This window comes from Phasianus colchicus, chromosome 15 (assembly GCF_987193195.1).
Source record: "Phasianus colchicus chromosome 15, bPhaCol1.hap1.1, whole genome shotgun sequence".
Lineage (NCBI taxonomy): Eukaryota > Metazoa > Chordata > Aves > Galliformes > Phasianidae > Phasianus > Phasianus colchicus.
Window position 1 is genome coordinate 9143339 of NC_143450.1, and position 12707 is coordinate 9156045.

Here is a 12707-nt window from a genome sequence, read left to right on the forward strand (position 1 = left end):
TGCGGGGCACGGGGCTGTGTGACTGCTGCGCTGCTCTCTGCCACCAAAGCAAACAAATATCCTAAATAAGGGCTGAGGAATCCTACAAACTTCGATGTCACGAGAGAGAACGCTGTCGCTGGAACGCCACGTCTGCGCGTTGCTGTGCATGGAAGGGCCCCGACGCCTCGTGCTGCAGTCCCGCAGGTGGTACCGTGTGTGTGCTGGGGGTGCCCGCAGCCGCTCTGCCCGCGCTATTAATAGAGGAGCGGCTGCACGCCGGGGGAGTTTTGTGGGTTAACAGAGGGCTGAGCGAGGTGCTGGGATCGGAAACACGATGAAGGGCAGCTCCAGTGGTGTGTGCTTCTGGCTCAGGGGTCTGCTGTAAGGAGCGGCTTTGGAAAGGAGGGACGTGGGGCAGCCAAGAGTGCAGGGGAGCACTAATGACCTTAGTTAATTACCAGGATTTTTCAGTGTCCCATCACTGAGATAAAGAGGTCCATACGATCCATTCAGCGTATGGCTGCAACTGGCTGGTGGAAGGCTGTAGCATCACATTGGCTTTCACAGACTTTGCACCAGGTGGGGATCTGTTCCGTACTTGAATACAGGGTCGCTTAGCATCTGCAGGCTGCATTACCCATCCCTGGCTCCTGTGCACAGAAGTTCTTTCACAGCGCATGCACCTCGTAGGGAGAACACAGCAGTAAACTGCCAGGAAAGTGCAGGTGGATCAGATGCAGTGTTGGGAGAGAAGAGCAGGAAGGAAAAGTGGTGGGTGTGGGAACTACACGAAATGCTCAGCTCGCTGTCCAATGCTCTTTTTAAAGACCTGGTCAGAAAACTCTGGAAAATGATCAAGGTAAGCCTATGGTAGTAACTGGCAAGTTTGCTGTGCTGCTTCCTCTAAGGCTAACATCAGGAAATGCTGTGACACTAAATCACAGCTTTCAAAAAGCATCAGGTTCCTCGTTCCGATAGATATGTCATGTTCATCCTTGCAAGAAATGCTGTCTTGAAAGGAGGAGAGGCAGCTTTGGGAGCTTAGGAGAAAACACACTGAGTCTGGAAGGGTCAGAGCTCAGGTCTGTGCTTCATAACACATGCAGAACACATCAGAGCTGTCTGTTTGTCCTGCACATCCTGGAAACAGCCCTCCATCCTTCTCCAGAGCCTGTATCAGCACCATGGCATGGGATGCAGAACTCAGCAAGCCCAGCTTCTATCTCAGTATTTTGGCTTTTTCTATGTTATATTCACGGCAGCTTGGGCCTCGTGTGCTTAATGGGGCATGGTGGAGGTAGCAGGGCTGAATTTTCTTCCTCAGTTTGGCAGCTCTCTGCTTGCTTTGGCCATCTGCTCACCTGCATGGGGTATGCTGGGGTGTGCCCTCAGTGCAGGCTGCCTTCAGCCCCTGCTGTGCAGCCGTGACCCACACTGTAGCAGTGAACACAACTTCAAATTAAAGGCAGGATTTTGCCCCACATAAATGCCATCACCCAAATTCTGGGTTATTTTTGTGGTTTGCCTGCTTTTACTTGTGCTTTTGAGTAGCTACAGGCTTTTTTTCAAAACAGAAAGAATACCAAACCTCAGAATAGAGGTTGGGAGGAGGGTTAGGTTTGCATTTCTTGCACTGCCCATGGGGGGGGGGGCTCTGCCCACCCCACAGTGCCTCCTTCTGGGGCCTCAGCTTGCAGGGTGTCACAGCCAGGTGCACCCTGTTTGTTTCATGCAGTACATCCCCACACTGACCCTGCTGCTTTGTCATCCCGTTAATCTTTTCCTTTTACAATTGGATGTGCGCTCCTTCCTTGCGGGGTGACATTTGAAGAGCAGCCAGTGGGATCAATGAGAGAGGCAGGGCTGGGAGAAAGAGGTAATCACTTTTACCAGCCCGTCTGACACAAGTGGAAACAAACAGCCATGCTTTCAGGTACACACATCTTCAGGGCTGTGACAAGGGATGCTCCCTTGGCCTGATCCTCAGGTGCGTATCGTGGGCTGGGAAGCAGGAAGCCCCCCGGTGGAAGCAGGTGGCCATGTGTACATGCATAAGGGTTGCTTACATTACTCTGGGTCTCTAGGGGCTGTTGGCTTCCTAATTCCTCTGCTCAGACAAGCGGCTTGGCAGAGGCAGTGAGCTTTTGGCAGGTTTCTCGAGGCGGCTTCCTGGCTCCCATTCCTCTTCCTCTCCACTTGTCACACCGTGAGGGGGAGCCACCTCTGAGTCACAGCTCCAGAAACACCTCCTTTCTGTTAGTCAGGAACAAGTGTGATTAGGAATTAGGGCTTGACTGATAACACCCACCCCTGCACTGCACAGGGGCAGGAGCAGCAGAGGAACTGCCTGCAGCGCTGGGGCTCAGGGATGGCACAAAGCACCTGGCACAGCAGCATCCCTACTGCCTTTGTGTGTAACATCTGATGGCCCTGGCATTCACAGTTCTTGTGTTGTTGTCCTGATTTTAGAGTCTAGACCAAAGGGAAAGGAAATGGCTGAATATAAGAAATGATCCCAGTGAAAACCAAGGGCTTAATATGGAAGATGGCATATGGAACAGCCGAGCTCTGGAGATTCGTTGTCTCTGGGCTAAACTCTGAACTGCTGGTCCATAAATCAGCACTGATGGTGAATACAGGTTGTGGAATAACGTAACATGAGGGCAACAGCGGAAACAGAGTAATAGAGATAAGAGGCTGTTATCAGGACTCTATTTCTTCTCATATCTATCCCCCATCATTGAGAGTCTACAGAGACCCCCAGGTGAGTCCTGGTCCTAGGGCAATGGTCCCTTCTTGCAATGGGCTCAGGGCTTGTCCTCTAATTCCTAATTTTAGAAGGCTACTTCATAAGCTTATAGGAAAGGGAACTGTGTGTGCCGGAATATGTGCCCAGTTCTACTGAGTCCAAGAGGAAATTTGTTTTTTCCTGAGAGCTTTCTTATCAAATCTGCTGCATATCAAACCCAAAATAGCTTGTGAGGCTGCTGGTCAGAGCAGCTTCCCCCAGCTTTGAGGGATTGTTCAGGAGCTTTGCAGTCTGAGCATGCCAGTGTACTGCAGCACGGCCGCTAGCGCCCGTTTCTTTTGGAGCAGACTTCACAAGGTGGTGCAAAAAAGGTTTTTTTCTCTTAAGGGTTGCACCCTCTATGGTCCCCAAGTGCCTTGCTGGAACAAGGAAATCACAATGCAGACATGGTTTAGGGTAAGCCCAGGCTTGTCTCATTTCTCTGTTATGCCTCAGTCTGACCAGAGCCATCTGTCTTCCTGCTTCATAGAGGCTGTGACATTGCAGTGGGAACTGTTGTGGAGTTTTGCTCTCAGTGTTGACGAAAATCCATGTCCTGAAAGAAAGGCAGTAGTGTTACGCAAGGTCCAGGGACATGGAAATCCCTTGGAAGTGAACGCATTGGCTTGAAATGATCACACTCAGAACCCTGCACACAAACACTTCCAGAACACACAAAGATACTTATTTTGCTGATCACCAGTGTGGTGGAAATGCTAAGTCATGTCCTGAAGCAGTGATTGAGCACCTGGTAGGAAGGCAGGGCCAACCCAGGGGAGCTCAGGTGCATGCAATGCGTCTGAATGACCTGAATGGGTGAAGCCAGGATCCACCCCTTCGCAGACCTCATTTAAGGGTTGGCAGTGGAGGTGAGGGTATCTTGCTGGAGATTCCTGCACACTTGAAGTCTTCCAAAGGTAGGCAGCTTCTTTGCTTTATTTCTGTGGCCACAGCTGTTGCATTTGGGCAGATTCTTACTTGCTGTAGCCTAGAATCTTGCTGCTCTGCTATCATTGCTGTGCTTTTCATCACATTACAACCACTAACAAACATACACAATTTTCTAGCAATGAGATAGGCAGTAAGCACTAAGAAAACAGTCACATCTCTTGCCTCTTTGCCCCAACCTGTTTCCAGCATGTGACGTGAACCCTGTTCAACTTACCCTTAGCTCGGGGGGGAATTAGCAGCACGTTCCCAGCCCACATCTCATATCCTGCCTGGCATCCATGGAATCATTAAGGTTGGAAGAGACTTTTAAGGTCATCAGGCCCAACCACCAACCCATGCTCACTGACAACATCCCTCAGTATCACATCTCCACAGTTCTTGAGCACCTCCCTGGGCACTTGTGCCAATGTCTGACAGGTCTTTCAGAGGATTATTTCTTTTCCCCTAATATCCAACCCAAACCTCCCCTTGTGCAACTCCAAGCCATCACTTCTAATCCTATTTCAGTTTCTGCTCCCTGATGATCTCAGGCTGAATTCTGAGCAGCACATGAAAGTGAAAGGCACCATGTCCCACGACCACCCAGTCTCTTTGCCCACCCCAGCCCATTTTGGAATGCCAGAACAAACACTCCTTAAACAATGTAAGTAATTGCTTTTAGATGGACCATTGTGTGTGGCATTCATCTAGGAGATGCTATCTGTGAATGGTGTTTGTGTGTTAGTGTATTTTAAAAGCATGTGAGACTACATCTTTGACTAGTGTTTTTATTTGCTATAGTATGGTAATTGAATTATTTTAATCTGTGGTTGATTGGTTTTTTTTTCGTTTTTTTTTTTTTTTTTTTTTTCCCCTCAGCCCTGAGGAAATGGTGTAAAGCTTCTCTTACTAAAATTAGCCCTGGCAAACTCAAATTCACCCCTTCTACCAGTTCTCAGCAGAACACTCAACATAAAAAGGGGTGTGAGTTCAATCAGTAACACAAAGAGGTTTGATAAGTTCCAATCCAGTTCTGTAAGTGTTTTTTTTCCAGAAAACCTCTCTGGCTGATGCATGGCAGTGAGATGCTGTGGGACATGGCATAAGGCTGGGGCAAGTGAGCTGGGAGTTGTGATGAAGATCTCAGTGTATGAATTGAGCGTAATGCGTGCTGGCTCCTTGCCCCCTCCCAGAATAACAGAAATGTAATGCAGTGCTCCTGGTGTGTCTGTAAATAGTTCTGCCTTAAATCGGTCCCTGCCCAAGCGTTGATTCCTTACTTCAAAGGTCAAAGTCATTTGGTTTCATAATCATTTGTGTAAGCCTCTGGTGGGAGTGGAACACAGTGGGAGGTATCCCAGGTGGCGCAATGGAGAGATCCCACTGATCCCGAATGCTGGATGGTAGTAGAGGTCTTGTATGAGGACTAGAGAGAGGGAAGGCAAAAATGCCACGGAGGGAGCTTGGGGTGGGCAGAGGACTTCCTCCAGGCCCCCTTGATTCTATCCACATTGCTCCTAGCAGCCTTGGGCTGCTCAGTCTGGAGAAGAGAAGGCTCTGGCAGACCAAAGAGCGGCCTTTCAGGAGGAGATAGACTCTTTAGCAAGGTCTGTTGTGGTAGGACAAGGGGAAATGGTTTCAAACTAAAAGAGGGAGATTTAGATTGGATATAGGAAAAAAGCTTTTTATAAGGGAGGTGAGGCACTGCACAGATTTCCCAGAGAGGTGGCAGTGCTTCATCCCTGCAGACACCTGAGGTCAGGCTGGAGGGGCCCTGAGCACTGATGGAGCTGTGGGTGTCTCTGTTTGTTACAGGGGGGTTGGACCAGATGGTCTTTAAATGCCCCTTCCAACTCAAACTGTTCTATGAAGCAGAGGTGCAGAGGAGACCTGGTGCTTCCACATCCATCAGCTGTACCAACTATAGCTGTCCTCAGCAGCATAATTGTTTTTCATCCACAAAAACCTTTGTCCCTTTCCAGGTTGGAATTTTAGGGTGACTCATGTTGATAGACATGGATAAGATGGAAATATTTTACAGGAAGGTATGCATTCCCTTCCCTTGGAAAGCTCGGTTAATTCCTGTTGCATTAGTTCAGGCAGCTGTCTAGTTTGAGTGGGTGCAGTTTTGAAAGGGAAAATCCTGCTTGATGTCCAAAATAAACAACAATGAATATAGCCATGTGAAAAGTAATTATGGGGGCTTTAAATAAACCAAACTAACGTGAAGTAACCCAGCACCCTCATCCATCACCTGCTAGCAGCTGGACCTCTGCAGCTACATTTCCCAGTTAAGGTGGGTGAGGATGGAGCACTGCAGCAGGTAATGCAGCCCAGAGCATACAGGGCAGCAGTTCTGATGTCTGGTGCCAAGCAAAACAGCTTTCTCTCGCAGCCCTAGTATGGGACCAGGAGGTCACAGGGCTGGGCTCCATCACTCACTTCGCAGCCAAGCCACCAAACCTTACTTTTCACCCAAGAATTTGAAGCTCATTAACCAAACAGCCCTCACAGTCTGTGTTTATTATTATCATTGAGTGAGGTCAGCAGCTTTTGTGGGAGAAGCAGCAGACCCTGGTTCACAGGAGCTTCACTGCAGGCAGAGGGATGGAGGTGTCTGGGCCAGTGCTGTGAGACCCAGCTCCCACCAGCCAGGGAGAGGAGATCCAGCATAGAATTACAGAATTGCAGAATCGCCAAGGTTGGCAAAAACCTCCAAGATTATCGTGCCTTACTATCCACCTACCACCAATGTTTCCCCATTAAACCATGTCCCTTAGCACAACCTCCATTACCTTACAGGCCTGTGCTCTGTTTGCAATTCTCTTTTAATTCTGTTTGTGTTTTCTCTGACAGCCCCTGTAGCCTTTATCTTTTTCTTTTCCTTTTTTTTTTTTTTTTCCTTCTTAATTAAAACTTTATCTCTTTCATGCTTGGATGCCACTAAAGCAAAGTTCACTCACCTGGGAGCCCATGTCAGGAAGCAGGTGCCTTGTTGAACCCCTCAAAGAAGCAAACAGGAGGCATATATGCACTGAGCTTAGAAACTGCTCTGCCATGCCCTTCACTCAGCTGTACCACCTCATCCATGCCCATCTTCAGGATGTTCTCCTACACATCTGAGTTCCATATCAGGACTACAGCAGAGCCCCAGCAATTGGGATTCCTTTAAATGTAGGCATTTTCCTGGAGTAAGGTTTAAAAATGTGCTTTCCATAGATTAGACTCACAAATATAATGCTGCCCTGTGACCTCCAACCACCTTCACATGGTTTTCTCTCTACAGACAGTGTCTTCTGCATCTCCACTGCAAAATCTTGACTCACCTATTTTATGCTGCTATATTTACTGAGCAAAATGAAAAGCACACTGTGGCTGCTTAGTGTTGTCCTTATTTCTTTGTGAAGAACGAGCTTATTATTGCTTAGTATTATGTAAATACTAATTAAAGAGCCAACCCTTTAAGAGGAGCAGAGCAGGGCCATTCACTTCATATGGGTCTGGGAGCAGCAGGGCTGGGGTAGGTGAATGTGGGCATGGCTGGAAGAGCCCCACAGGTCTCAGGGCACAGAGACCTGGGAGATTTCAAGAGAAGAGACCCATTGTGCTTGGTGCTGGGAAATGGACTAGGACAGGAACTTCGTTAAGAGTTCTTCTACAGTAACAAGGGAAACACCCTCATTAGGAGCTCTGGCTTGCAGGAGGGCTATCTGATCTGTGCCATGTGCCTGTGATTATCCCCTTGACAGAAAAATGTTCCTGCTAATCCCCAGCTTCCTGCTCCGGATGGTGACTTCAGAGCCGGCGTCAGCACTCGCTCCAGCAGCCAGGGCAGCGGCAGCCTGCATACAGGCTGGAGGGCACCGGGGCCATCCATCCTGCAGGTAAAATCCTGGCAGTCCTGAAAGCTGCCTTCTAGGCACGTGTTCTGGCTTTTCCCGATTTCCTGATGACCTTCAGGGAAGACCACCTTCCCCTGAAAGCTCGGTGACCCTCACAGCGTTCCCAGAGGGGCGCTCAGCCCTGGGGCACAGCGCCGGTTGGCAGCACAGCAGCAGTGGTTGTGCATCTTCCCACCTCTGCCCCATCTGCCCTGTCACTGAGCTGCCTGGGGCCCTGGGCACTGCCACAGCTGTGGAAAGACTGTGGCTGCACCAAGACCCGAGGTCTTGCTTAGAAACACCCCCCCAACCAGTATTGCTGCCCTGTTAAATGAAAATTCCCTTCCCTCAATAACAGGGCCAATTGCTTCCTGCCTTTCAGCTGCTGTTGATCTCCAGGGGCCAGTAAAACACTTGTGGGTCTGCAGTGCTCTTTAAAAATTGCAGTGGGTCTCTTTCCTAAGTGGTAAATGTGTTCCTGCATGGAGGAGAAAACTTCTCAGTCAGGAGACTCTTCCTGGGTACAGAGCACTCTCTGAGCGCTCTTCTACTGCAGGAGCCAAATTTCTGGGACCTGAAAGCAATGCTGGGAGCTCAGAGGACAGTCCTGAAGCTCTTTTGGGGTTAGGTCCACTTGGGGATTTCTACAGTTTGGAGAGCATTTCAGCATAGATTTAAAGAAGAGTTCTGTCAGTGCATCTTGGCTGGGACCCATGGCACCATCTTTCCACCCATCCCCAGCCTGCAGGCAGCTCTCACAGCCTTCCTGCTATCCCAGCCTTCAGCTTCTGTCTGTATTTTCAAGCAGAACTCCATCCAGAGCTACAGTAACACCCAATCTTCTGCATCTGAAAGTAAACACAAAGTTGATTCTAGATTTGTGATGTGCAAAGGTGAGGAAGGTGCCTCCTTGGCAAGCAAATGCTGTTCTCTAGCAATTGAAAGAATTTATATGTATTTGATACATCCTTCCAAGTTCCCTCCATCCTACTAATGGAATACTCCTGAATTTGTTATCTGAGTTGCCTGTGGATCCAGATCTGCTGTTTTATATTGATAATGTGTTGGTTCCCCTCTGGAGCGCCGTGTCTCTGCTATCAGTGGGTGTTTTATGTGGTTATCAGAGTTAAAAGCACAGCTCAAGCATGGCTAGCCATATGCCACATAGCTTATAGATTTGGAATAAGAAATGAAGGAGCCTTATGTTTTTGTTATTGTTGTGTCCCTCACTGTTTTCTTGCTCGCATCTATATGTATACACTCACTGCTGAAGCTCAAAGGATTTAGCTGGAAACAAGAATACTTCATCTGAGAATAGGACAAAGCACTTCAAAGATTCTGAGCTGTGCTTCAGTCACTTTTGGACCTCTCCCCAGCAAATGCTTTTGTTAATAAGGACACAGCATTGTTAGCTTTGGATCCTTCACCTAAGGGAGAAGAAATGAGCATGGAGCGACTGCTGCAAATTATAAATCATGGGTTTTCCAAAGGCCTGTTGGCAGTTGGGCTTCCTCAGTGGTTTGAGATGTTGCTGTCAGCTCCCACTTGTGCAGTGGTTCAACAAAGGGTGGTTGCTTGTTCTGCTCTGGGAAAACAAGTGAAGAAAAGGATCCACGAGCAACTGCATGGCTGAATTGTCCATAGCTCACCCCGCCTCAGCTCTGAACACCTCTCTCAGGCTGCAGGTCATGGATCTAAAAGCTTCTCATCCTGCAAAGTGCAAACTGGTTTCCAATCACCGTGCTGGAAAATAGGATGCCTGGAGATGCCTAATCATTAATTTCATGCATTAAAGTTAGTTTTGAAGTTCTACCAAGAAAGAAGGATTAGGGAGGGATTCTTTTTTTTTTTTTTTTATCTGCTTTTCATATATTGTTTTTATTTTTTGTTTGGCATAGCAGCACTGTAGATCTTTCAAGGGTTGAATTGAGTAGGTCAGTGTCCTTTGTAAAAGCATGGTTATGAGTTGGGACTAAGGTCTGGAGCAGCAAGGAAAGGATAGGGATAATGGGCAGACATGCAGATGTGAAGGCTGTTCAGTTCTTCTGCTAAAGGCTCTTCAGCATTGGGTTTGCCTGGATTAGGAAGAGATGAAGATGGATGTTGCTGGTGGAGGCTGCCTGCTAGCCATGTCCCTCAGTGCCACATCTCCATGGCTCTTGACCACCTCCAGGGGCAGTGACTGCACTGCCTCCCCTGGCAGCCCATTGCAGTGCATCACCACTCTTTCTGAGAATAAATTCTTCCTAATATGCAGCCTGAACCTCCTCTGGTGCAACTTAAAGCCATTCCATCTCATCTCCATGGCTGAGTCCTGAAGGTAACAAAGAACATATATGCCTGCACTTAAATTTACATGCAACGCCTCAATGTCTGCTTGCTGCTCCCCACGCGTCGTTTCACACCATATTCAGCACAGCTGTCAGATATTGATTAAAACCCCTTTTGATTTTGTTGTTTAGGATGAAAGAGAAGAACAAAATAGAGTTATATGCTGCTTTAAAGGGTCTTACTAAAGGTACTAAAACTAATGGGTTTTAGAGTAGTCAGGATCTGGAATCCAAAGAGACAAGTTTAGGGAAAATGAGGGATCCATCCAAGGGTGAGCACTAGTCCTGTTAATGTAGAGTTCCTGTACAGTGATTTGAAGAGGGAAACCAAAAGATTGAGGGCATGACTGACATGAAATTCTCTGAAAGAGGCACTTGATGCAGAACTCCCACAGAAACAACGCAGCCAGGTTGCAGTCCTGTGTGTTTGGGCACATCGCGTTGCAGTGGAAGTTATGGTCAGAGCAGTGCCTCTGCCAGGAAGGAGCAGCACCTGCACTGGTGCCTCATCTCAACATTGGTCTGCTTCTTTCCAGGGCTTTAAGCCAAGGCAGATGTCAGCAGCAGAAACAGCAGCAGGAGGGGAAGCAGGAATAAGTAATATGAGGTAATCTTTTGCAGTGTTGACAAGCTGGGGTTATCTAATAATTGGGTTAATTAATTAAAGCCCAGTCAACACCTAACGTAATGAGCTGTTCAGGTTTCTGGTTGCTTATTTCATGGCTCGTGTTCTTGGGAGGAACATTGTGACCTCTCTGCCTCTGCAGAGGTTATCAGTGTTGGATCTTACCACAGCTTCTTGTCACAGACCTCCTGGTTATGCTCTGTTCCACATCACAGCAGAGCTCGACCTGGCTCTACAGTCTGTGTAATTCTGATCTGGATCTGAAGCTCCTAAAATCCTCAGGATAGAGGGACTGAAAATCAACTCATTCTTTTGGATTTCCGTACTGTAACTCCATCTTCAAGGGACAAAGAATGCTACAACAGAGGAATGATTAGGACATTATCTGGCAGTGCTCCTAGTAATGAATTATCATCATTTCTGACCATATAGGGTATTAAAGCTCACAGTCCAAAACTGTTTTATTAAGAAAGCAGGATAAAATCTATATTTTGCATGTGATAAAACTTTTATATTTGCAAGCTCTGAAATGAACTTGTGGCTTTGTATTGTATTGAGAAATTGCTTCTTGCATTTTAACTTGTGTTTTGCAAAATGCAAAGAAAGCACTTTTCAAATACTCACTTAATGCTCCTGAAGAATTGAAAGCACTTAAAGAAGAAAAAGTGAGCTACAGTAGAGCTGATTGTTTGTAGCAGTAAAAGCAAAACTGAATGGATTCTGAGTTCCAGGAACGATGCTTCATTTTATGAAAGGTAGATGTATAAAATTGGTTACTTCCTTCTTTAGAAACAAAGCACAGTAAAGTTAAAACTGGAGCACTATGGTAAGATCTACTCTATACGGCAAAAGTAGGTTTGTTGTCCTACTTGTCAAAGCAAGATTAAGAAGTGCTGCACTGTAGATGCTTGGTTATGATAAAAGTGTGTCTGACTTATAACTAGATGAAGAATATGAGAACTGATCTCCTCTGTCCAAAGCCCATGTTAAAGGTACTGGAAATGGAAACAAGATTGTTTCCCCAATGCACACAAAATAAGTTTTCATAGCATGTATGGATGTAGAAGCTTGTTCAGCTATATAGTCATTCTTTAATATCCTTCCTCAAGTGTCCTCAGAGGACATTCTTCCTCCTGAGATGTGATTCTGTGATTTTTTTCTTTTTCTTTGGTTGAAGGCTGACATCTGGGAATACACAACAAACTCTTGTACTGAATGGATGTTCCATTGATGCTGTAGGAGATCATCCTCAGCACAGTGCCTGTTACCATATCTCCTAGGTTTTGAGCATTCTAAGCTGGTCTGGCTACGGTTTGAACGTGCAGAAAACCTCAGGGTTCGTACAACTCACTTGGCCAGGACACTGGGCAGTGTCAGCCTCATCCCAGGACTCTGCTGCAAGCTTCCCAGCCTTGTGCAGCATGTCTGAAGATTCCTTCAAATTTGTACATGCTGACGTAAACAGAACCCCTCGCTGCGGAAATAAAACTACAGAGAATTTCTGGCAGTGTTTGGAATGATACATAGTTTTGTGATGACCTCTCCATAGCAAGCATAAAGTTCTATCTCTGCTTGGCACCAAATGAAATGTTTGGCATGACTTGAAACACCCCGAGAACCAAAGTCACCTCTTAAGGTCCTTGTCCCCACTGATCCCTGCAGGAGCAGCGAAAAAGCATCATTGCTCTTCTCTTGATCCAAGAGAAGTTGTACTATGGAAAGGTTAAGTGAGTTGCTCAGGGACACACAGAAAATCAATAGCAGAACAGAGCCTTCAAGCCATATTTCCTAAACGTCCTGGGCATACCCTTAGAGAAACATAAAGGAGGTTTCATCCTACTGCCAAGCAGGGGCTGGGCTGCCCATGGCTGTTGTACAGCTCCAGCCCCACATCGCACCCACAGCTCTCCTTCCTGATGCTGCCCTGTGCTTTCAGCTCATTTCCAGGAGTGCAGAAAAAAAAGAAAGCCCTGGAGTTCAGCAGCAGTTTGACAGCAGCTGACCTTTATATGATAAGCGATGTTCCTCAGCGGTGTGCATCAGCTTGCATCAGTTTACATTTAGTTTGCTCGTCTCTTGTAAGCATCCAAAGTAAAACTGATTGGATGGGACAGGTGGGATCTCAGCATCTTGAAGTAATCTGGAAGGAGCCGGCAGCGGAGCGTCATTAA

The 12707-nt window shown here is 47.1% G+C and overlaps 1 long non-coding RNA gene across 5 annotated transcripts; it reads left to right on the forward strand.

Moving 5' to 3' along the window:
- The first annotated feature begins 1590 nt into the window (after positions 1-1590).
- LOC149915899 (uncharacterized) lies at positions 1591-11556 on the forward strand. 5 transcript variants are annotated; one of them, XR_016471386.1, is made up of 4 exons: positions 1591-3687; positions 4229-4364; positions 7450-7584; positions 7940-11556. It is a non-coding gene; the product is annotated as an uncharacterized LOC149915899 (long non-coding RNA). The 5 variants fall into 5 exon arrangements; XR_016471384.1 differs by having other exon boundaries at positions 1595-3687; positions 7474-7584; positions 7964-11556; XR_016471383.1 differs by having other exon boundaries at positions 1596-3687; positions 7964-11556.
- Positions 11557-12707: the final 1151 nt, after the last annotated feature.